Genomic DNA, 24,027 nt, shown 5'->3' with positions numbered 1-24,027 from the left:
CCCCGCCCGCCCCAGCGGGTGAGCAAACAAGCCTCTTGGGCTGGTGAGTGCAGGTCGGCACCGATCCTCTGTGCGGGAATCTCTCTGCTTTTCCCCCCGCACCCCTGTTGCTGTACTCTCCACCGCGGCTCTGAAGCTTTCCCCCTCCGCCACCTGCAGTCTCCGCCGGGGAAGGGGCTTCTAGTGTGTGGGAACCTTTCCTCCTTCACAGCTCCCTCCCACTGGTGCAGGTCCCGTACCTATCCTTTTATCTCTGTTTATTCTTTTTTCTTTTGCCCTACCCAGGTACGTGGGGACTTTCTTACCTTTTGGGAGGTCTGAGGTCTTCTGCCAGCGTTCAGTAGGTGTTCTGTAGGAGTTGTTCCACGTATAGATGTATTTCTGGTGTATCTGTGGGGAGGAAGGTGATCTCCGCGTCTTACTCTTCTGCCATCTTCCCCTCGTCCTTGAATGCAGAACTTTATTTACTGTTCTGCTGTTTGATCTTAAGCCTAATGTGTAAGATCACTGGGCCTGGGATGAGTCTTATATCTCCACCACTTCTAGCTTTACAACCTTAGATTAGCTAATTACCTCTCGGAGTCTCAGTCTCCTCAATTGTAAAATGGGGACAATCATAGCCTTTTCATAGAGTTGATAGTGAAAACTAATGAGATGGAAATCATATTTATGAGTATTTTAGCACAGTGCTTGATATGTTACCTAAATGCTAAGTATTTAACACTTGCTTATTATTATTATTACTGCAGGCAGATCTTCTCCATTATAAACCATGGTTCAGTGAACATCATGTGGGCTTTTCCAAGACTGGGGATGATTTCTTCAGAACAGATTCCCAGAAGCACAATGACTGGGTTAGACATTTATGACTCTAGATTCATGTTTGGAAGGTGACCATTCAATAACTGATCCCAGGTGGAGTGTGAGCTCTGTGGTCAGTATCAAGGCAGGATAATCCCATGAATGAATATTTTAATGCCATATAGGGCCCTGTGGATGCATCTACAGCATAATTAGCCATCATGCCCCTTGACTCTGAATCACCCTGAGCAGTGCGGAATGATGGACTTGTACTCTTTAGGCAGACCAGGGGCACACAGTTGGGGCCTCAATGTCCAAATGGTCAAATTGTGCTTCCAAATGTGTTGTGTTTTGTTGACACAGTGTGTAAAAATAGAATTTGAATGTCTTTCTTTGGCCACAGGCTCTCCCTTTCTCCATGGGCTCTCCCTCTCTCTGTTTTCTTCTGTGATATGGCTTCAAACAGTGGGGCTGTCCACGAGCCCTTGTGACCTGCAGGGCAAGAACTGTGCCTTGTTGCCTGTGGTATCCCAGTGTCCATCCTGGAGCCTGGCAGAGCAGAGAGTTTCTAAATATGACTTTGCCAAAGAATCTGGGAGAAAGTGGCCAAACTACACACACACACACACACACACACACACACACGCACACACACATACAGTTCTCCTGCCTCCCTCTATGGACCCTGGCCAGGCATTTTTTTCCTCTTCAAGTCTCAGTTTTCTCATCTGTAAAATAAAGGAATTTAACTAGATGTCCTCAAATATTTCCTCTGGTTATAGAAGTCTATGTGCCTGCTACATAATTATAATGATAAATTCCTACTTTGTGCCAAGAGCTAAGAAACATTCCTTCCTCTTCCTTCAAGGAGTTTACTACCAAGTTAGGAAATGTATTATGGCTGATGATTTTATGTGCATAAATGCCAAAATAATTGGCACTGGGCTTTATGTGATTAAATCTCCAAAGAACAGAGAGGATGTGTAGTAGGTGTGATTCATTTATACGCTAAGCATTGACAAAGCACAAACGGTCTATGAACCAGGTTCTGTCCCAGGTGTTAGGCTGACACAAAGTCAAAGAAATTGGCTATGGGGCACTAGCCGGAACTAAAAACCAGCAGGGTGATCTTGGGAAAATTATTTAATCCCCTTTAGTTTCACTTGCATATATGTAAAATTGGGATTAAATAAAGAGTTATGGATAGAATTTGGTGATTTAGTCAGTTTGAAAAATACTGGATGAATTGAAGGTGAGAAACCAGTACGAGTTGCCATTATTACAAATTTTGTTTGCCTATTGATTTTCCATGCTTAGCGTTAAGGGGTGCAGGGCAGGGCCTTTGGCACACTAGTCTTTGGTCTGGTGGTCTCTCTGAGTCCAGCGTGATTCTTCCAATCCATGCAGTAGTCAGAGTGAGCTCCCCAAATCTCATCTGACCATGTCATTTCCTGCTAAAATCCCATAGGACACGTAATTGGACTATAGGAGAAGGGCCAGGGGCTTCAGTTTGATCTATAATGTTTTATATTTTCAGCTAGGTAGTAGGTTCATAAATATTATTTATACCAGTTATACTTTGTGTCTGCCTAAAATATATTTTCTTTAATTAAAAATGCATGAGGAGGGAGTACCAAGGCCACCGTGCTCATTGATTGTGTCCTGACATCCTGCAAGCTGTCTGGAAGGAGACACAGCATCCTCCAGGGTGGCAGGAACAGGAGGGCCCTGAATCAATTTTTCAGGTCATTTGAGACTTTAAGAACACACAGTTTTCCAGAAAGAAATGAAAACTGTGTTCATGAATTGGGGTCTTTCTTTTCCATACGGCGTTTGATGGTTTTCTAAGGGAGAAAGAAAACAAGTGGAAAAAAGTGGGAAAATTCCCCAAACGCATGCAGTCACAGCAAAGGAGAAAATGGTTCTCATTGCCCAACTTCTGCCTGAAATGCAGAGGAAGGTCCTGATTGTCTACCAGGCCCCAGGGTCCGTTCTAATTTATTGAGGGAAGGACCCAGGAGGTAAATCTCGATGTCCTCCTCTAAGCAACCTAAAATTAACTAAAATTAACTAAACTAAACTACTAAAATTAACTAAACTACCAGCTAATGAATGGAGGTGATTTTCCCAGGGTTACGAGCCCCTGCCCTCCTCCCACACCCAGCATCACCCAAGTCACTGCCACTCTAAGAGGCTGAGTGGCACATCTTGAATGTAGCATTCAGGAAGGCCTTCCTGGATGGGGTAGGAATCCTGTTTTATGCCCTGTTAATTACTGCAACAATTTATAAAATTCACACAAACAGAAAGCCCTTACAGATGTAGTATTTCAAATGGTATTTACCTGTAACAGAATCCCCTCTGTAATTCCTGGATTTATGAGCTGTTGCACAACAAAATGGAACCATCCCTCGTCCCCCTGGTGGGCACTGGCTATGGGACCTCAAATAGGCCATGGAGGCAGAAACCTACTCAGGCTTGGACTGAGACACTGCCATCCCAGACCCACCTCCAGTCCATGGCACTCCTCAGTTTCATGGCCCATGAACTTGGGGAAGTGGAGGTTGGACCTCATCAGGTAAGTTTTCTTGCAGAGAATCTTGGTGTCGCAGAGCTGGAAGAGCCTCAGGCATGAGATAGTCCAACTGTGTATCCATCATAGGAGTCCTCCTACAACTTCTCTCTCTCTGTTTGCATACTCCAGTGACAGAGAGCTCCTTACCTGACACAGCAGCACAGACTATTGTCTTTGGTCTCTAGTCTTTTCTCTTTTTTATCCTCCCCAACCTTCCCCTTGGCCATAAGAGTGATTTTCCTAAAATTCATATCTGATCTTGTGCTCCTGCTTAAAATCCCTCCATGTCTTCCCTGTGCTTTTGAGATAAGTCCCAACTCTGTAACAAAGCCTGCAAGTTCCTGCCTGGGGTGGTGCCTGTCCTCTCATCTGTCTTCATCTGCAGTGGCCCCGTTCCTTCTCTCAGCAAAGCCAAGTGACTTTCAGTTATCCCCTTGCATTAAAAGCCCACAGCAAGGGCTTCCCTGGTGGCACAGTGGTTAAGAATCCACCTGCCAATGCAGGGAGATGGGTTTGAGCCCTGGTCCGAGAAGATCCCACATGCCGCAGAGCAACTAAGCCAGTGCGTCACAACTACTGAGCCTGCAATCTAGAGCCCGCGAGCCACAACTACCGAAGCCCGCGTGCCAGAACTACTGAAGCCCGTGCGCCTAGAGCCCATGCTCCACAACAAGAGAAGCCACCACAATGAGAAGCCCGCGCACCACAACAAAGAGGAGCCCCCACTCGCCACAACTAGAGAAAGCCCGTGTGCAGCAACGAAGACCCAACACAGCCAAAAAAAGCCCACAGCAAGACCTATAAAACAAAAAGGCCAAGGACTTAACTTTGGGGCAGCAGGTGACAGTGTGTTAGTGGAGCTGGGAGATGGTGCTTTCTCCAGCATCCAGTGTGGGGATGAGGCCATCGAAGCCCTACATAGGGAAAAGAGGAGGCTCGCAGCTCCAGAGAAGAAAGGGAAGTAGGACCGTGGCAAGAAAGGGCAGAATTAGAGGCGAGTCAGAGACCTTAGAGTAGGAGAAAGGCCTGCAGTTCTCTCTCTGTGGTGACTCTGAGCCCTGTGATGTGTGCAGTGTGGAAAGGAGCTGTCCCCTCTCCCCTGCCCCGGCCTTGAGGCCGAGGAGAGGGACCTCCAGCTCAGCTCTGCTCTCCTTTTATCTGCATGGCAGGGCTGGCTTTCAGTGAGTTTCCAGCCTCAGGGAAGGCCATCCATCTATGCAAAGGTTCTAACTTTATGAGTCCTGGACACGGAGTTGCTTTTGTTTTCTCCTCGGTGTCAAGAACATGTGTCCTCTGTGAGATCCGTGGGAGAGGTTCAGATTTGCATCCTCTGATGCTGAGGACGGTTTATAGAGCAGTTACAACCTGGGGACGCTGTGTACTTGGACTTTCCAAAGTGCTGGTTTTAATGCTCATTTGCTAATTTCTTTTGAGGGAAGAATTGTTTTGCGTAGAGATCTAAAGAAAAGAGCATGAACTTCAGTCCATTCCGTTTCAGCTGTTCTACTTACTGGATGTGTGGCCACAAGCAAAATACTTCCTCTCTCTTCGTCTTGTCTGTAGTTTCTGAAAGAAAATGAGGTCGTTGCTTGGAAGGGCTTTTGGAGATGTTCAAGCTTCAGGAAGCAGAGACTTGATTCTGTCATTTCCTCATCTATAAGATGGAGTTCATACTAGCACCTACCTCTCAGAGTTGCTCTGCGTAAGAATGAACATAATCTGTGTTGTTATAAATATTATAAGGATGAGGCTTCTGCATTTTCGATCAAACCACATTGTAAGGAGAAACTGGGAAGAAAAGTTCTAATCTACTTAAGTTGAGGTGTGGGAAAGGGAGACTTAGGATGTTTTTGGCTGTAAGTAAAGAAGACCTGACTCAAATGACAAGAAATGACAAGAAAATTTGTCATTTCATATTTTGGGACATTAGAACTATGGGCGGTTCTGGGCTTAGTGGGTTGAATTGTTTGATAATATTGTCAAAGACCCCGAGCTGAGTCTCAGTGGTCCCAATAGCATACTCTCCTGTTTCATTGTCTTCTCCCCTAAACACAGAGCCATGAGATACCTGATCAGAAAGTGTATGAGAGCAAGGAAAGAGTGGGCACTGGCTATGGGCAGATATCCAGCAGTGTCTGCCCCAGAAAGGAACCCATACGTACCACACATCCAGCAGGAGGGTGGGTTGACTCAAGGTCATGACTATTTCAGAAGTAGTTCAGCCTTTGTGTAAATACTTCCTGCCTTTGTATAGGCAATGTTGTATACAGGGAGCAGTACGGCATCTTTAGACCCAACTTACCCTGGGCTCAAATTTGGCTCCACCTGGACCAGACATGGGAGCTTGGGCAGATATTTGATGGATCTGTGGTTAAGTCAGTCAAGGGAATGCAAATCAAAACCATCATGAGATACCCCTGAATACCCACCCACAAGAATGACTAAAATTAAAGACACTTTAATTTTAGGATTTGGGACAGCTAAAACACTCATACATTGCTGGTGACAGTATAAATTGATATATACCCTATGACTGATCCAGCATTTTGTTTCGGGTTATTTTTCTAACAGAAACAAGTGGTTATGTCCATCAAAAGACATCTATAAGAATGTTCATAGCAGAATTATTCATAATAGTGCAGTCTGGAATCCACCCTAATGTCCATCAACAAAAGAATGGAGGAATACGTTGAAGAATGATGGACATGGTCATGTGCTGCCCAGATTCCCCTTCAAAGCGGGACTTGTTGCTTTTGGGAATGTTGCTGGCAGAGAACCTTCAGGCTGTCAACCGCTTCCAGCATTGCCCCGATTGCCAAAAGTCGCCTTTCCCAAGGCTGTCCTTCCTGGGGCAGCTGACACACACATCCACATATCCATACAGCTAAGACCATTTTAGCTTCAGGGCTCCCTGTGGGGTTGGCTGAGACAGTGCTTGGCTGTACACAGAGCTCTGGACTTCTCCCTATTGCTGGTCCTCTTCCCTGACCCTCAGTTCCACAGCTGTCATCCCAAGGGCACTTTCTAGTGACTATACTGCGTGCTAATCTCTGTCTCAGATTTGGTGTCACAGAGAACGAACCTGCATGGTTCGTTCACTGTATGGTGAATTCATACAGTAGAATACGGTACAGCAATAAAAAGAACAAACTATAACACAGGCAACACGTGAATGTCGGATGGGAGAAGCCAGGTATGAAAGGGTATACACTATAGAATTCCATTTGAATAAAAGTGAAAAACAGCAAAATAAATTCATGGTGAAAGAGGTCAGAATAATGGTGACCCCTGGTATTAGGTACCCTTGTGTGGTACTGGAAATAGTCTGTATCTTGATTCAGAAGCTGGTTATACATAGATACACATTTATACATATCTATGTATATATATGTTTGTATTTAACATTAATTGAACTGTACACTTTGATTTGTGTACTTTACTGCATTGTTTTGCTTCAGTAAAAATATAAAATATAAAATAATAAAAAAGACTCTAATGAAATTGCCTGTGCCTCCTGCTATAGTCTGTAGCTCCCTGAGGGCAGAGACTCTGCCTGGCCCAGAGTGGGTATTCAGTTAACAGTTTTTGACAGAATCAAAATGGTAGACCAATATCTTCCTGGTTTACCATTGATTTGTTGGGTGGACTTGGGAAAGTCTCTCTGCTCTGTGGACCTCATTTTACAAGAAAGGAAACCAAGGCAAATAGCAAACTCTAATTCACAGGCGTACTGTGTAAATCCGATGAGCTACCTGGTGCAAAGACGCTTTGTAAACTGTAAACTTCTTCATAAGAGTTAGTACCAAGCTTCTGAAGTTGGACTGACAGAGGTAAAAAATAATCTCCACAGCTATTCTGTGTGATCTGGGGGACATTGCTTAACACCTTTGTGCCTTAGTTTTTTTTTTTTTTGTCTTAGTAAAATGGGGTAAAAAAATGTACTTACCTTGCTGGGTGATTGGGATAACTGAGATACTCTGAGTCACTTAGACTAGCAGCTGACAGTAAGTTCTCAAAGGCTAGCAGTGTTATAAAGAATTTTCCCTGGGGTAGCCTCTTTCTGGTAAAGCATTCCTTTCCTTCCCTTTCCCCACTCGGATTTCTCTTCTTTATCTCTTCTCTGGAGCTCACTAGCATCCTGGGATCCAATCATTTATGGCCTTAAAGAATGAGTTTCCTCAAAGGGCAACTGGCCTCCTACAAGGGAGACTACCCCTCTAGGCAGCCCCACACTTCTGAAGTCAGGAAGTCTGAGTGTCATTTTTTCCACCAGAGGAGGAAAAGGCATGTTAATGGGCTCCTTGTGAAATAATCTGGGCTTCTTGACCATGGCAGCCTGGGAAGGGGGGCTGCACATGGTGAGGGGCTGGAATGGGGCTTGCCTGTGAAAACTTCTCCAGTACTGTTGAGGGCTGGAGGGCAGAACATGATCCCAGAGCAGGCTCTTTCTCCCTGCAGGCTAGGCTGGGACAAGGGGCCAAAGATGGAGTCGGATTCTGACTAACAGTAAAACAGCAGGCGTGACGTGGGCAGAGAGAGGAGCATTAGACAGAAGCTGGACCCCCAGCTCTCCCGATCACTAGCTATGTGACCTCAGCTTGTCACTGATCTCTGGATTTCAGTAAAACAAGAGATAGGACTAGAGAATCTGTAAGGGCTCATTCAAATCTGAATTTTGGGGTTCTAAGAACTGGGGCTTGGTCAGTAGACTCAGATGAACTGAAATTTAAAAATCCATGTCTACCATTTTGGCAGCCCTGTTTTCTTGGGAAAATGATTATCACTTTTTGTCCCTTTGGGTTTTATCTGTGCTTGGTGGGTAATAGAGGTTTGCAGTAAGTACTAGTCCCTGTGATGGTTAATTTTATGTGGCAACATGATTGGGCCACAGGATGCCAAGATATTGAATATTTAGTGAAACATTATGCTGTCTGTGAGGGGGTTTTGGATGAGATTAACATTTAAATTGGTGGACTTAGTAAAGCAGATTGCCCTCCCTAATGAGAGGGGGCTCGTCCGATCAGTTGAAGGCCTGAGTGAAACAAAAAGCCTGAGTAAGAGAGAACTCCTCCTGCCTGGCAGCCTTTGAGTTGGGATGTTTTTTTTGTACCTTTAAGCTCAGGACTGAAATATCACCTCTACTGGGGTCTTGAGCCTGCACGTTTGGACTGAATCCAGACCCTGAGCTCTCCTGGGTCTCAGGCCTTTAGACTCAGACTAGAACTACACCATTAGCTCTCCTGGGCCTCCAGCTGGCCAACTGCAGACCTTGGGACTTGTCAGCCTTCGGAACGTGTGAGCCAATTCCTTAAAATAAATCACACACCCACACCCGTATCCACACCCACAAACGCACACACATCCTGTTGGTTCTCTTTCTCTAGAGAACCCTGACTAAGACGGTTTCCTTCCCATCTGCCTTGTCAGTTTTTCAGGGAAATCTTCATAATTTTCTTTCATACATCTTTTAGTTCTTACTATCCACTCCCAAATAAGACAGTGGCTATTTGCAGAGAGCATAATGTCACAGCAATAGAATGCATTCCATGTGTCTTATGTTGTGTCCACTTTTATTATTTCAAGAGTTTTTATACTTTATTTAATCGTAGGGACACAATGACCTGGGGAGATAAATAAAGCAGAAACTGTTCCCTTCCTTTTTACTTTAGCAGTGTTAAGGTATAGTTGACATACAAGAATCTACACCTATTTAAGCGTACAATTTTGATATATGCACCTACATGTGAATATAAAGAACACACATCACAGTCAATATAAGGAACATACCCATCCCCCCCAAAGTTTCCTCATGCTTCATTGTAATCCATTCCCATCCCCCACCCCATCCCATGCCCAAATGATCACTATTGATCTGTTTCTTTTTTTATAATCACTGAGAAAACTGAAGACCAGAAGGTGATATGTCCTGCCTGTGTCAGGGTTAATATCCAGTCTCCTGACACTTGGCCCAGTATTCATTCTAGAAGACTATCATCAATCATCCTCAGAAGAAAAGGAGAGGGAACCATTTACTGAGCACCCACCACATGCTAAGTCCCACAGTAGGTGCTTTATATTGTGGCTACGTAAATACAGTAGCCTGAGTATTCCTTTGGCTTTAGTGGCCTCCTCTCTGATGAGTGTTCTCCATCCCTGAGTTCTCACTAAGCTCACATATCCAAGCATGAGCTTCGATATGTCTCTCCTCTGGAGGTTTAGTAAGCTGGTTAAGTTCAGCTCAAACAGAACTCACCTAAACATAGCTTTATTTACAACCTACCTACCCCTAGTTCACCATATGTTGTCTCTGATTCTTCTACTCAAGTGCACAAGTCAGAAATTTTGAGTCAACGTTGATTCCCCCCTTCCCTTCACCTGGGACCACTGCCACCACTTGGTCAAGCCACCATCATGTCCAACTTGCTGTCCTTGCTTTCATTCTTGCCCTGCCCTCTACAATTCTTTCTCCAAGCATCAGCCAGTGATCTTCTTAAAGCAAATCAGATCATGACGCTCCCCTTCCTAAAACTCCCCAATGGCTTCCCAACACATTTGGAATAACTGTACCTTTTCACTCAGCCTCTTGAAGTCTTACCAGATCTGTCCCTTTTGTGAACTGGTATTGCACCACCCACCCTGACCCCTGGACAAGCACACGAGCTCCAGCTGCTCTGACCTTCCTTTTAATGATTGACCATATCAAGCTTATCACTGTCTTAACTTCTCTGCCTAGAACATCATGCTCTCCTCAGCTAAACATGGATACTTTCTATTCTTTCCTAAGGTGTCAGCCAAGGAAAAGAAATGGTAGTCTTCACCATCTGAAATTTTCTTGTTGTTTGTTTGATAACCTGTCCATTGCTTGCCTTTCTTCTTGAGAATGAGAGTAGGAACCTTGTCTGTTTTTACTTACTGATGTATCCCCAACACCTAGAAAAATATCTGGCATATTCTAAATGCTTAATATCTATTTGTTGAATAAATGATCAAAAAATAGGCGTCTTAATCATAGTAATTGTTAACCATCTTTACAGTTAAATATTTCTCCATTGCTATGTAAAAATTCAATAACTCTTCCTAATTCTTTCCACCCCTCAATGTTTTACTTGGCCCTGTGCTCTCCACAGTGATGAAACCTTTAAACGTTTTAACTTATTTATTTTCCTAGTCCCTCATGAAACCTTTCGCCCTATATTGCCAACCCCTACCTCTTGAGTTCTGCTGAGTAAATTCAGCACTTTCATTCTATTATCCCATACTTTCTTACAATATGCCTCTTCTGTTTCAATAATCCTCACTTAACTCATATGGCAATTCCCAGTCAAGCATTCATCATTTTTTTTCAGATTTAACTCTAAGATACTCTAAGATTCATTGCTCAATACTCTTTCTTATACTTGTCATCCTCTCCATCTTGAGACTTTCGTTTTAATTTAATTTTCATTTGGTTAGGGTTAGAATCTTTCTCAAGTGATTTTCTTAGCTAGGGACATAATTTTTTTTTTTTTTTAGGCACATAACTCTTTGACTTCTTTAATGTTTGATAATTTCTTTCAATAACAATAGCAACAAGAGGAATACTATATTTGTAGTAGTTCATGCTGTTCCCGGGCGAAGCAGGTATGACAGAGAATAGTCAAGGACCTTGTCTTCATGGAGCTTACATTTTTTTCTCTGGCCTTTGCACCAGTGGAATAGACCCATTTATGCTGCAGGAATTAACACCCCTGCTCCCCTCCCCCAACCTCAAAGGCTTAAATAAAACCTGTCTCCTTTTTGCTCATGCAAAGTTTGCTGCTGGTCCCAGGGAACCTGCTAGGGAGCTTGTCTACCACGTGAAGGCTCTGTGTTTTAAGTCTATATAAATAGAAGCTGCTCAGATCCCAGCAGCAAGGGAGAGAGTGCTGGAAAGTCTCATACCACCATTAAATGCTTCTGCCCAGAAGGGACACACTCATTTTCATTGGCTGAAGAATGTCACCATGCCAAACTGCAAATGGAACAGAGTCATGCCAAGACCTCTATGTGCCTGGAAGGCAGAGAACTGGAAATACTTGTGAGCACCATCAGTATCTAACTCAGCCTCCACTTAAAATTGGTGTTTTGGCAGAATATAGAATTGAAGTGCAATTTTTTTCCTCTCAATGATCTAAAAATTATGGTTCATTGTCTTCTATTACCAGTGAGGCATATAGAAAGTTAGATTTTTATTTTTGTGTATTTAACTTTCTATATATCTATCATCTATCTATCCATCTATATATCTATCTACCATTCACCTATCTACCTACCAATCTACCTGTATATCTGTGCTAGTTGAGCTCAGCTAAGATGATGCAAAGATAGGATTAGATAAATAAGAGATTTATTGGGACAGGAGGAGGTGAAAGCCAGGAGAAACTTTGACCACAGTGGAGGTCTGAAAACTGTGAAAGCAGAATGGTAAAGAAGGAAGGTTAAGTAAGGCAAGAGTTTTCTCTGATAGCAGCACAGCTCTAAGAAAGGTTTGGCCAGGCCTCTCAGGAGTCTTTAAACCAAAGTTGTCCCTGGGAGGCGTCTCGCATCTCTCAGGCATGGGCCTGCCCTAGGAGCCCTGCATGCTTAGTCACTGGCTGGGAACTGTCTGCAGGAAGCAAGGCCTCGGCATGAACTTGGTGGTAGTTTCAGAGGGGCTGCAGATGGGGCCATCAGTTAATTAGGTTCCCTGCAGTTGTAGATCTGAGAGGCACATCTTCATGGCTGCCACAAGAAGATTATAAATATTTTTCCTTCTTTTTCTGGAGTTCAGTCCAGGGTATGTCTAGGTGCATGTCACTTAAGATTACTCCTGCTCAAGACAAATTCCATATGAAGTTTCCTATCTTTCCTCCTCTCAGTGAAATTTTCTTTAATTCTGTCTCCCATTATTAATTCTCCCTCCCTTTCTTGCTCCCCTTTTGGACCTCTATTCTTACATAATATATCTCCTGCTTATGTCTTTCATGTCTCTTACCTTCTCACTTATGGTCTTCAATTTATGTAGTTTTTGCTCTGCATTGTGGATTGCTTCTTATATTTAATTTTCCAAAATGCTATATTTTTAAAAAATTAACACTTAGTTTTAAATTTTTTCTATTGAATTTTAAAATTTAGAAATCATGTGTCTAGTACTAAAGGGTATTTTTGTACTTTCACAATATCTCGTTAAGAATCCTAACTATACCTTGCCTCCTTAAAAACCACCTGTTGGGAATGGTCTCCCTCCTTCACTGGCTTTTGATCCCTTTAATAATATCTGGTCTGTAAATGCTTGTTTTGGAGGGTATGCACGCAAAGCATGGGGGGGGTCTTTTGGGCCAAGGGGGGTTGATACGCAGTGGAAGATAGGGAGAAGTTTCTTTTCCAGTAGGTTGTTAATGACAGGTTTATTAAGATGGGGTAAGGAAGGGAGGCCTCTTTGATCTAATGTCCCAGTGGAAATGGGATGTCCTCATCCCATACTCCCCTCTGACACAGCCACCTCTGAGAATAGGTGACCTCCCCTAGAGCTACATAGAGGTAGCTAGAGGAATGGTACCTCTCCCTGATCCTAGAGGATTCATCAGGCTTTCTTCCTATGACCTCATAATTGAAGTCTTCACTGAAGATTATTCTAGGAAGACAGGCCTCTTTTCAGGTGGGGTTTTGGGTCCTTCTCTTGATATTACAATAAATGAATTTCTCATCCTAAGTCTTCTTTCCTAGTGTGTGAGGTGTCAGCCATATCTGGCTTCTCCTCTAGGCTACTGCAACCAGCCAAGTTTATTTTCGTGATTGATTTATCCCAGGGAGTTGGAACAGTGAAGCGATCCTGAGCACATACTCAGGTCATTATTCTGTGGAATCCCCCAAGAATTTTCCCTCAAATCTTCCCTCCCATCTTCTTACCTTCCCAAGCCTCTCTTCTTTATTTATATTGGCATGTCAACCTGTTCCCCCCAAAGAAGTCTTACAAAAGGGGGAACAATAGTTTGAATTTGTCACTGTTACCATACTTTTACTTTCCTACAGGTCAGATATCCTATCTGGTGTTGACAATTTTCTGTTGTAAGTCTAGGGTTAGCATTCGAGGGCTAGCTAAGGGAGTTGGTACCAAGTCTCTCATCATTGGAGTAGCCCCCGAAACAAAGATGGGCAGGTAAGCATAGTGGGAGAATGTATCTCTGGTGAGGGGAGTGGGTTGCGACATTTTGTAGTTGTTTGTGATAGTAGTAGTCGCCTCATGAGAGGATACCTTTGAAATGCCTTTGTTGTTTAAGTTTCTTTCCTGATGACTGGCAATGTTGCCTGTGTTTCCAACCAAGAGGTATAGAAGACAAGAATCACGTGCCAAGCTCTGTGAAAGCTATTTTATATATGTTGACTCATTCACTCCTACCACACCTCTGTGTTGTTATCCTCATTTTACAAATGGGCAAGTGGGACCCAAAGAGAAGAGGTAAATGAGATGGCAGAATTGGTACGTGAATATGGTCAGGGTGATCCCAACGTCCATATGCATGCTCTATGCCACTAAGCCATGCTGTACTCAATTTTGAGTTGACTTTTGAAAGATGAACCAAGATTTCAAGAGCGAAGAAGGAAAGGGAGGGTGATCAGTTTGAGACACCAGACCACAAACAAGCAGGAGGCAGGTGTGAATGGGAAATGGGAAAGGGTCCCATGTGATTGGATTGTAAACTACAGGAGGGTTGTTGTGGGAGAGGCGAGATTTGAAAGAGAGGTTAATGCCAGATGGTGAAGGATCCCATCGCTTCCAGGCTGGGAGAGATTAGGCAAATTTCTTCACCTCTCTGAGCTTTAGTCTTCTGATCTGGAAATGCCTTTTCTGATTGCATCTCTGTGTGTGTGTGTGTGTGTGTGTGTGTGTGTGTTCATGCACTCCCGTGTGTGTATGCTTATGAAGCACCTAGTAAGTGCTTAATGAAAGTTAATCCTCCCTTGCATTTTGGGACTTGGCAGCTGGCTGGAGGGGGTTAGAGATGGGAGGAGTGGAGGGCTGGCAATGTTTAGCACCTCTGGAGGCCCTAGGTTTCTTCCAATCCCAACAACCTCTTCACATTTGAGAAATCAGTCTCAGGCCCATTTGGTGTTAATTACAGCAACCCAGGCTTCTCTGTGTGAAGGAAACAGGCCCTCATTTCTCTCATTAAAGTAAAATATGACCCATTTTTATGCCTGCGTATTTTGTTGCCGAGATTACGAGAATCATCCTTTCTGTTTATACGGAATGGAGAAATGTTACACCAGGAGGGCGGCCGGGGGCCCTGAGTCTGGGGAATAGAAAGCAGATGTTGTCCTCACTGTGATTTTCCCTTCCACCCTCAGCTTCCCTCTCCTCCTCTCTGCCTCTTCTCCCGCTTAGAAGCATAATCCTCATTTCAGATCAACATGAGGTAAGCGGACTCTAGGAGAATAAGCTCACATTTATAGAGCTCTTTACCAGGTGCCAAGCTCTATAAACAAGTTTCCCCTTTAATTCTCCCCAGAAGCTTCAGGGGTGGTTGGTATTAATCTTTTTTCGGCCCCAGTTCCCTCAAACCAGAAATGCCCAAAGTCTTCCCAGTGCCCCACGATGTGGGGAAAAACGAACCCTGCTGATCACAGATGCAATTACAGACCTTGTGCACGGCCTTTCAGGTCCACAGAGCTTTCACACACATCTCCTGGTAGAGCTCATCACAGGTAAAGGTGACTGGGGGTTGGAAGGTTCAGGGATTCGTACAAGGTCAAGATAAGTAGTGAGCAATGGGGACTCAGAAAGATTTTAGGCAGAGAATCGACAATGTGAGTTGTATGATTTTGAAGGAAAGCTCTGGTAACAGTCTGGGGAATGGCTGGGAGGGAAGTGAGAATCTTTGTGGTCCATATGATCTCCATCACAGGTATTCAACAATACTATTGAAGCAGGGCAGCAGCAAAAGACAATATGTAAGTGAATGAGCATGAATGATAAAACTTTATTTACAAAAACAAAAAGTGGCCGCCATCTTGCTCTGTGGGAATGTACTCTTGTTGGACATATTATTTACTACTGATTAGACCCAGGCTCTGTGCAATTCTTTGTTGATTTGTGGATTTTTGTCTGCCAGAGATAAAATAATTTATGTCTGATAGAAAAAATAATTCCAAAGGTTCTGCTTTCATTGTCCTGAAGGACATTAATTAGTTGTGTATCTACAAGAAATCTTATTCCAATATTCTCTCTGCAGCACTTATGTAATATCAATACTCAGCTCTTCAAATATTCTCCAAACCAGCTTTACTATCAGGTTCCCTCATTAATGAGTTCAATAAATCTTGAACACATGTTAACTTTATGTTAGTATGACAGTCATTTTTAATATTTTTTAAAATTAATTATTTTTGGCTGCGTTGGGTCTTCATTGCTGGGCACGGTCTTTCTCTAGTTGTGGCGAGCGGGGGCTACCCCTCATTGCGGTGTGCAGGTTTCTCATTGCGGTGGCTTCTCTTGTTGCGGAGCACTGGCTCTAGGCATGCGGGCTTCAGTAGTTGTGGTACGCGGGCTCAGTAGCTGTGGTGCACGGGCTTAGTTGCTCCACAGCATGTGGGACCTTCCTGGACCAGGGCTCAAACCTGTGTCTCCTGAAATGGCAGGTGGATTCTTAACCACTGTGCTGCCAGGGAAGCCTGACAATCATTTTTATTTTAACTTTCTGAAAATTTTACTGCACTTTTAACAGAGGAGAGATTCAGGATAAGGCTGTAGTCCAGAAAAGATACAGAGAATACAGAGATGTTAGGGATTTTTAAGAGGCATCAGTGGTAGGACTTGATGACTGACGATATGAAAGAGTGAAAAAGGGGAGAGAGAGCGAATGGTTCCCAAGGCTAGCCTGATGTGGCAATGCTAATGGCAGTGCCCTTCACAGAGCTGGGAATACCATTGCTGCCTAGTCTCAGGAGCCTTGGAAAGTTACATGGTTGGCAATGCATCTGGGAGGCGATGGGCAAATGGCAAAGAACCAGGGCAACCTCTAAGTCTCCTCAACCTCACTGTCTTGTTGGAAATTCAAATACTAATCTGGATAGGTTAGTATTTGGCAACCTGACGTGAGCATTCAGATAGATCATTTCCTGGAGTTTTGAGGTGCCTTTGGGTATTGCAGGAGTAGTTTTTAAGGAAGTACCTTGAGTACTGCTTAGGGGGAGAGGGGTCAGAAAGAGGAAAGCACTGGCATCGGTGTCCCTTTCCGAGTGGGGCTGTGTGGTTGGAGGATGCAAAGCCCCAGCAGAGGGCTCAGCCCTGTGCTCTGTGCTTGGTGAAGACAGATGTCCTAGCCCTCATGAGGCTTACATTGGAATCGGGGGAAGATATTACACTGTATTATAACTGCCTTTTCCTCATTTCTGGGAATTTATCTTCTAGATGTACTGCACATCTGCAACACAGAAGATATACAATCTGCATTTTCATCAGTGGGGACTGATTAAGTAAATTCCATACAATAGAATGCTAGGCTATGGTGGGAAAGAATAAGGAAGTGCTGTACATACTGATAAGAAATGATGTCCAAGGCGGGGTGTGACGTGGCCAGAGCCAGGTGAGAAATGAGTATGGAGTGTGTCACTTTTCATGTTAGAAAGGGGGGAAAGTAAGAATACATATTTTTGTTTGCCTGAAGTGACTCTAGAAGGATGCCCAAGGAACAAATGAATGTGATGACCTCTTGAGGTGAGGGAATGTGGGTGAATGGGGCGGGGCTAGAAGCCAGGTTTTCACCATTTTATGTTGTTTTGAACTTTGAATTTAGAAAAATTACCAATTATCTGTGAAGTGAAATGATACGGGAAGTGTAGGCTACCTGTAGGAGGAGCATATAACCCAGTGTGAGGTAACAGGGAAGGCCCCCTGGAGGAGGTGACATTTAATCTGATCAGTTGGAGTTGGTCGGCAGTGGGGAGGGGAGGAAGGCTTCAGGCAAAGGGAACAGCGCGGGTGAAGAGCTTAAGGGGAGAGAGTGTGGGCAGTCAAGGAATCTAAATCTGTCATGGCTGAAGGGAAACTTGAAGGCTTGACATTAATGTTGGTGGAGAGGGCTGACGTTTATTAAGGGCAAACTTTAGGTTTACCCTCAACAACACATGCCATGGGCTTCCTACACACCAGGCAACTTACCTAACCCACCACCTGCATCCTCTCATCCAGTACTCACATGCTCATCCCTACTTTCCAGGTGAGAAACAGAAGCTCTGAAATTTCAGTATCTTTCCTTGGGTCATGCACCCACTGAGTGGTGGATGGTAATCCAGACCGCCTGCTCCTCTGTTTTGTCATCTGTTAAATGAGGACATTGACCTCATAGATGAGACGAAAGGCATGGGAATCACATGGCTCAGAGCCTGACACATTACAGAGATGCCCCTAATCTCACCTACTGCTAATTGGTCCCGCCCTCCACCACCCCGAGTCCAGGCAGATCACTCTAACCACTCAGGACAGCCTGCTGGAAAGGGCTGAATCAGAGAGAAAATAGAACTCAAAATAGGCAGTTGAAATTCTTTACTACGAGAGTAAAAACAATTATTCTAAAGAAACGAGCGGGGGAGCCTTACTAAACCCAGATCTCCTAAGTATAAGATTCTCAACCCTCCTCTCTTTTCACAGCCTGGGGAAGGTCATTTAATAGCAGTGATGCTGAGCAGAGTTGCCGGGAGTGCTGGCGTCCTGCCAAGCACCCTGCAGGCTTCATCCCCACGTGGTCTCAGCTGCTCCTTGCTGCAGCTGGCCCAGGTATGAGTCGTTATCCCCATATGACAGACAAGGAAGCAGAGGCTGAAGGTTAGCTTGCCCAAGGTCATGCAGGTATAAGCGTTAGACCAGGCTTGAACCCTGGTCTCTGATGGATGACAAGTTTTTTGTATTCTAACATAAAACCAGGTAATTAGGGCACAGTATGAAGAGAGCTATGATTCAACCTAAGTCTTTGGTTCAGTAAGCCTGCAGAGGAGGGTCCTGGAACCTTCTAGAAGGATGATGAGGTGTCCTTTAGTTGGAGTCCTGAAGAATAAGAAGGAGCTGTCCAGGTGGAGAGGAGACGGAAGGTGCTCCAGGTAGAAGGACCAGCATGGACAAGAGCTGGGAGGGACAGAGGTCTGTGGCTCATGTCGAACGTAAGGGGTCTAGGATGGCAGCAGGAGAGAGTGTGAGGGAGAGGGCAGGCAGACCGGTAGCAACTAGACCTGATTTCATATACGAAACAAACTTTATCTTTTCCCTGGGCAAGTCCATTGTCTCCCTCTAATCTAAAAATCAGAAGAGAGAGGCCACTGAAAAGTGTTTTCCCATTTGAACCAGCTTTGCCGTTGAAAGGACCCAGCTGGCAGGTGGCTCAGGGAGGATCATGTATCCCATCTGGACGGCCTCCAAAGAGGGGTCTTCTGAGGAGGCTGAGTGTGGCCCGCCCCTCCTTGCCTGTGAAATCATCCGCCCCATCCGCTCTCTCATTGGTTCCTTGTCCAGTCGCTGCCCCCATGCCTCGTCAAATAGCCTGGGCTCTAGGAGGAAGGCCCACCACACTGCTGCAGGGACCCCTGGTGCCCGGTGCTGACAACGCAGAGCTGGACTCCATCTGCTCTGATGACTGGGGGACAGATAAGGGCCGTTAACACCTTTCTTAATTACAGAACCCCAAAGCAGCCTGTTAGTCCCCGGCAGGCAGAGCTGGGAGGAAACGCGGAGATCCCGGCTTCATCCTATCTTATTTATTTTATTTAAATGAGTTAACATGTGAGCCCTTGGAAGAGGGCTGAGCACATAGCAAGTGCCGGGCGAGCCTTTGCTATTGTTGTTATTAGTGCTGTCATATTTATAGGCAGGGAGGGGACTTGCCCAGTTACATGGCCAGTGACAGGCTGAACTGGGATGGGTCCAGGCCAGGTCTCTTTCCAAGGCATCTTGCTGCCCTGGGGAGGGCTCTGAGGGCTTTCTTTCTATCCAGTGACTGATGTTTTGAGCTCTGATTTAGGATCAGTTCTAAGACACGATAGAAAGCTTATTATTGGGCTTCCTGGTGGTGCAGTGGTTAAGAATCCGCCTGCCAATGCAGGGGACACGGGTTCGAACCCTGGTCTGGGAAGATCCCACATGCCGTGGAGCAACTAAGCCCGTGTGCCACGACTACCGAGCCTGCACTCTAGAGCCTGCGAGCCACAACTACTGAGCTCTCGTGCCACAGCTACTGAAGCCTGCACGCCTAGAGCCTGTGCTCTGCAACAAGAGAAGCCACCGCAATGAGAAGTCCGCTCACCACAACGAAAAGCAGCCCCCGTTCTCGCTGCAACTAGAGAAAGCCCGCACGCAGCAATGAAGACCCAACGCAGCCAAAAATAAATAAATAATAAAATTTAAAAAAAGCATATTATCTGAGGAGAATGAGTGACAAAGGCTGTCTTTCTTCATAAAAATATCTCTTTATTTGATCTCATCCCCAAACAGCACTGTACAATAGGTATCTTCATTTTATGGATGGGAAATATACATGCGTATATACATACCACACCTGGAGGCCTGCTCTCAGAAGATGCTCAATACATTTTAATTCCCTCAGTCCTCTGGGTGGGCGTAGTGACTAATGGAGATGTCTGCGTGGAAATTTGTCTCCCACTGACCTTTCTTCCCTCCCAGAGTGAGAAATGAGAAATGATGACCAGGAGAGAGAGAGAATCACCAGCTTGGTGGGGCCCCCAGGGGTTTAGGGCTGGATGGGAGGCTGGTGGGTGGCCTGCTGCTGGGTGGGACGAGAATACATTGAGGGGCACCCATCTGTCTTGTCCTTTGACATTTGGGGTAAACTTGTACCTGCTTCTCACTCAGCAAAGCATCTGTGCTATCTGCTTCCGAGAAGAATGTCTAAATAGAATCCAGGCAGGCTGGCTTGAGAGGGGTTCTGTACCAGCCTGGGAAAGGTAGGCGGTGGGTGGGCTGGGGGCACCAGGATGGCCTCGGCCCAGAGGGGTGAGGCTGGGAGGGGAAGTCAAGAAGACTCTCGCTTAGGGAGCAGCCACCAAGGCCTGCGGTATTGGGTCCAGGATCCTTTCTGAAATTTGCTAAAGTCGGTTTTAGGGGAAGTAAAAGGGAGTTAGTTCTATTTTACCAGGGATGCAACTTACAAAAGGGCATGATATAGCACACTGGTTTAGGGCCCTGTCTGTTGAGCCAGGGTTCACAGTTTAGCCACTCTTCTCCCTACTACCTGTGTGACCCTCAGCAATTCTCTTAATTGTTTTTGTGCCTCTTTCCTCATTTGTCAGATGGAAGAATATTGCTATCACTGGCTTCACAGAGTTGATGCGAGGCCTATACAGGAAATGCTCAGCACGGTGCCTGGCACATAACAAACCCTAGATAAATGTTGTTATAATTGTTGCTGTAATTTAGTACTTACTGTGTATCAGGTGCTTTACATGCATCAATCTCTTATTAAATCCTCGCAACTCATTCTCCCACAGAGAGCAGTGGTCTTAGGTGTGGACCCTGATAACCTAACTCCAGAGACTTTGTGCTTTCTCCTGGGCCAGGCTGACTCTCAAATTCTTTCAGTCTCCATCTGAAATCTCTTTTCTTGAAATGTTCCCCACTTGTCCCCGTTGATTGAGAGTGTGGAGAGATCAGTGAGAAGGCTGCCTTATGGGCACCCAGTGTGCTAAGACAAGCTTGGAGTCCACCATCCCATCTCCAAGGCCAGCGTTCTTGGCTGGATGAAATGGCCCCATGTACACAGACTGCTGTCAGACCCCATGGCTTGCCTCCTGTCTTGGATCGGCAGCTGTGTGGCCGTAGGTGAGTCCCATCACTTCCTCAAGTTTCGTTTCCCTCTGCCATTACCATCTTCACAGCCTCATGGTTGGCTGGGCAGCTCAAGGGGTCTCTGACATGGAGAGCTGCTCATAGATGCAGTTTTGCAGAGATTCCAAGGGGCCTCAGTTATTGTCATTCTTTGAGATGTTTCTACAATAAAAAAATGGAAAAAAAATAAAAAGACAAACAGCATTATAAAATAGGATGTGCTTAAAGTCAGACAATGATCATCCCCTGTTTCTAATGCTGGAGCATGTCAGGGGCTGTACATATCACCTCTTTGGAGCCTACATGGAACATCTAAGGTGGCCCTTTGGGCCTGGGGCTTGGGGCCAAGGTCCTTCCTGACCCCTCTGAGACACGTCATGGGTTAGATCAGCGGCTGCCCCCGGCCAGGCCTAGACTGACCTCCTTAGGCGGGGCTGTGTCTCTGTTCCTCAGCGTGTCTGGCATAGCAAGTTCGAGAATCTGTCAGACAGAAAGCAATTGACCTTCCCTCCTTCTCGTAGGATGCCTGGAGTCTCCGAGCTCCCTGCTTTCTGTCATCAGCTGGCTGACCACATCTCACCATTTTCTTCTATGCCTGATTCAGGTTCAGGATAAAGATCGCTGTGTCTGTGGTGCAATCACCACCCCCACCCCGCACACCCCCGCACCCACCGTGTGTTCTCAGCTTTTGGTATAAAGCTCTACCTACAGAGGCCTAGAGCTGCAGGGACGTAGGGGTACAGAGATATACTCCTGGGATAGTGCTGTGTCCTGGACGTGGGAGCCGGCGACCGGAGCTGGAAGCAGCTCAAACCCGGAGAGCAGATGTGATGATGACCTAAGAGAACCAGTGACTAGCCCGGAGCCTGGCACACAGCAGTGTTTATGCATGAAGGAATCAGTGAGTAAAGCAGCCCTGGGCTCTGGCTTCCAGGACCCCCCTGGTGCACCCTCAGGCACCCGTCCTTCCCTCAGTCACAGCACTGGCCCCACATCGTGATTGTTCCTCCCTCCTTTGATTGTGAGCACTGGTACAGGCCTGGTGTCTTGTCTCAGCATCTTCAGCTCCCAGCACTGTGTCTGGTCCACAGTGGGTGCTCCATTCCTAGTGAAGCGATGACTGAATGGCTGGTCCTACATTTCATGCACCCATGGCTGCAAATTGGAGGAAAAAAACCAGGCACCAGAGCTCACTGTCGTGATCGCAGGCTCAGTCGTGCTCCTTCCTGCTTCATGAGATTGCATTAGGTAACTCCAGGCAGCATGAGGAAAGTGTTATGGGAAGGGCAAGTTGGGAGTCACGGGGAGACTGTGCAGCAAGCATCGGCTACAGATACAGCCTGGGGTAGATGAGCCAGCTCTTCAGAAGACAGAACAAAAACACAATGGTCTGGAGAAATCATTGTTTTCTTGCTCAACTTACTCTCTTTGTCCAGAATTGGTTCATCTCTTAAACAGCCAGTGGGGTTCGTCCTCATTGGAGGAGGGACATATATTAATAGGAACCCATCAAGGTTATGTGGGGCAAAATGTTTCCTAAAGATTCTATCCTGGGGCTTCCCGGTGGTCCAGTGGTTAAGAATCCATCTTGCAATGCAGGGGACTTTGGTTCCATCCCTGGTCGGGGAACTAGAATCCCACATGCTGTGGGGCAACTAAGCCAGTGCACCACAACTGGTGAGCCTGTGTGCCACATCTAGAGAGATGCCCGTGCACTGCAACAAAGAACCCATGAGCTGCAACGAAAGATCCCTTGTGCCACAACTAAGACCCGACGCAACCAAAAAATAAACACTAAAAAAAATATTAAAAAAAAAGATTCTATCCTAAAGTCCTCATTTTACAGAAGAGAACTTTAAGTCTAAGAGTTAAGAAACTTGCTCAAGGCCACACGACTAATCAATAATTATACTACTTGCTATGATTTATTGAGCACTTCCTGTGAATTAGTCACTAATATTATTATGATAAGGTTGTTGGTTAAAATAACCTTATGGATTGGGTTTAATTATCCCCATTTGACAGAGGTAGAAACTGAGGCTCAGAGAGATTAAGTAACTTGCTCAGTGCTACCTTGTTAGATATTGACAGAGCTCGGATGACAATCCAAGTCTTGCAGACTCAGAGCCTGTGCTATAGAGGTTATTAGTCAGCAGAATGTATACATTGGAATCCCCTCTTTTATAATCCCCTAATTATAAAAATTACTCATGCCAGAGCCCCACTTCAGACCTGCCAAATCAGAACCTCTGTGTAAGTTCTGCTCCCTAAGTGATTCCGATGTGCTTGCATGCTTGAACACCTTGGCATAAAAAACTCACGTTCTCTCAGCCCTAGGTTTTCTTATCTGAAAAACAGGGGACCCAGAGCTCTTTTCAAGGACCCAAAAGAGCTTATGCATGTGAAAGGGCCCAGCACAGTGTCCGTCAGGGGTGCTCTGTAATTGCAGACTTCCTGGTCCCGGCAACCAAGGAGTGCCTGGAGGGCCTCAGGTCTCTTGTGTGTGTACATGACCCCACTTTGCCAGAGACCCAGAACACTGTTTTCTGGGCTTCGGGGTTCAGTTTCCTGATTGTTTGTTATTATTCTTAATAGAATTCAGGAGGAGGCCATGAGTGGGCCAGACATCTGTGATAAATCTGCCAGGGTTTTTACAGGAAAGATTTCCCAAGTTCACTGTATCCTATATTTCTTGCTTTTCTTTCCACCTACAACCCAGCCAGGAAAATATCTTGCTTGAACTGAAAGAAAACAGCCTGTTAGCCTCTGGTGAAAGTTGACTTAGGGAATACGAGTGTCATATAATATAGTGACTGAGTGTGAA

The sequence above is a fragment of the Monodon monoceros genome, unplaced genomic scaffold, assembly GCF_005190385.1.
Source record: "Monodon monoceros isolate NGI ecotype Baffin Bay Population unplaced genomic scaffold, NGI_Narwhal_1 Super_Scaffold_18, whole genome shotgun sequence".
Taxonomy (NCBI): domain Eukaryota; kingdom Metazoa; phylum Chordata; class Mammalia; order Artiodactyla; family Monodontidae; genus Monodon; species Monodon monoceros.
The sequence above is the reverse complement of the archived record's forward strand: the minus strand, read 5'-3'. Positions refer to the sequence as shown.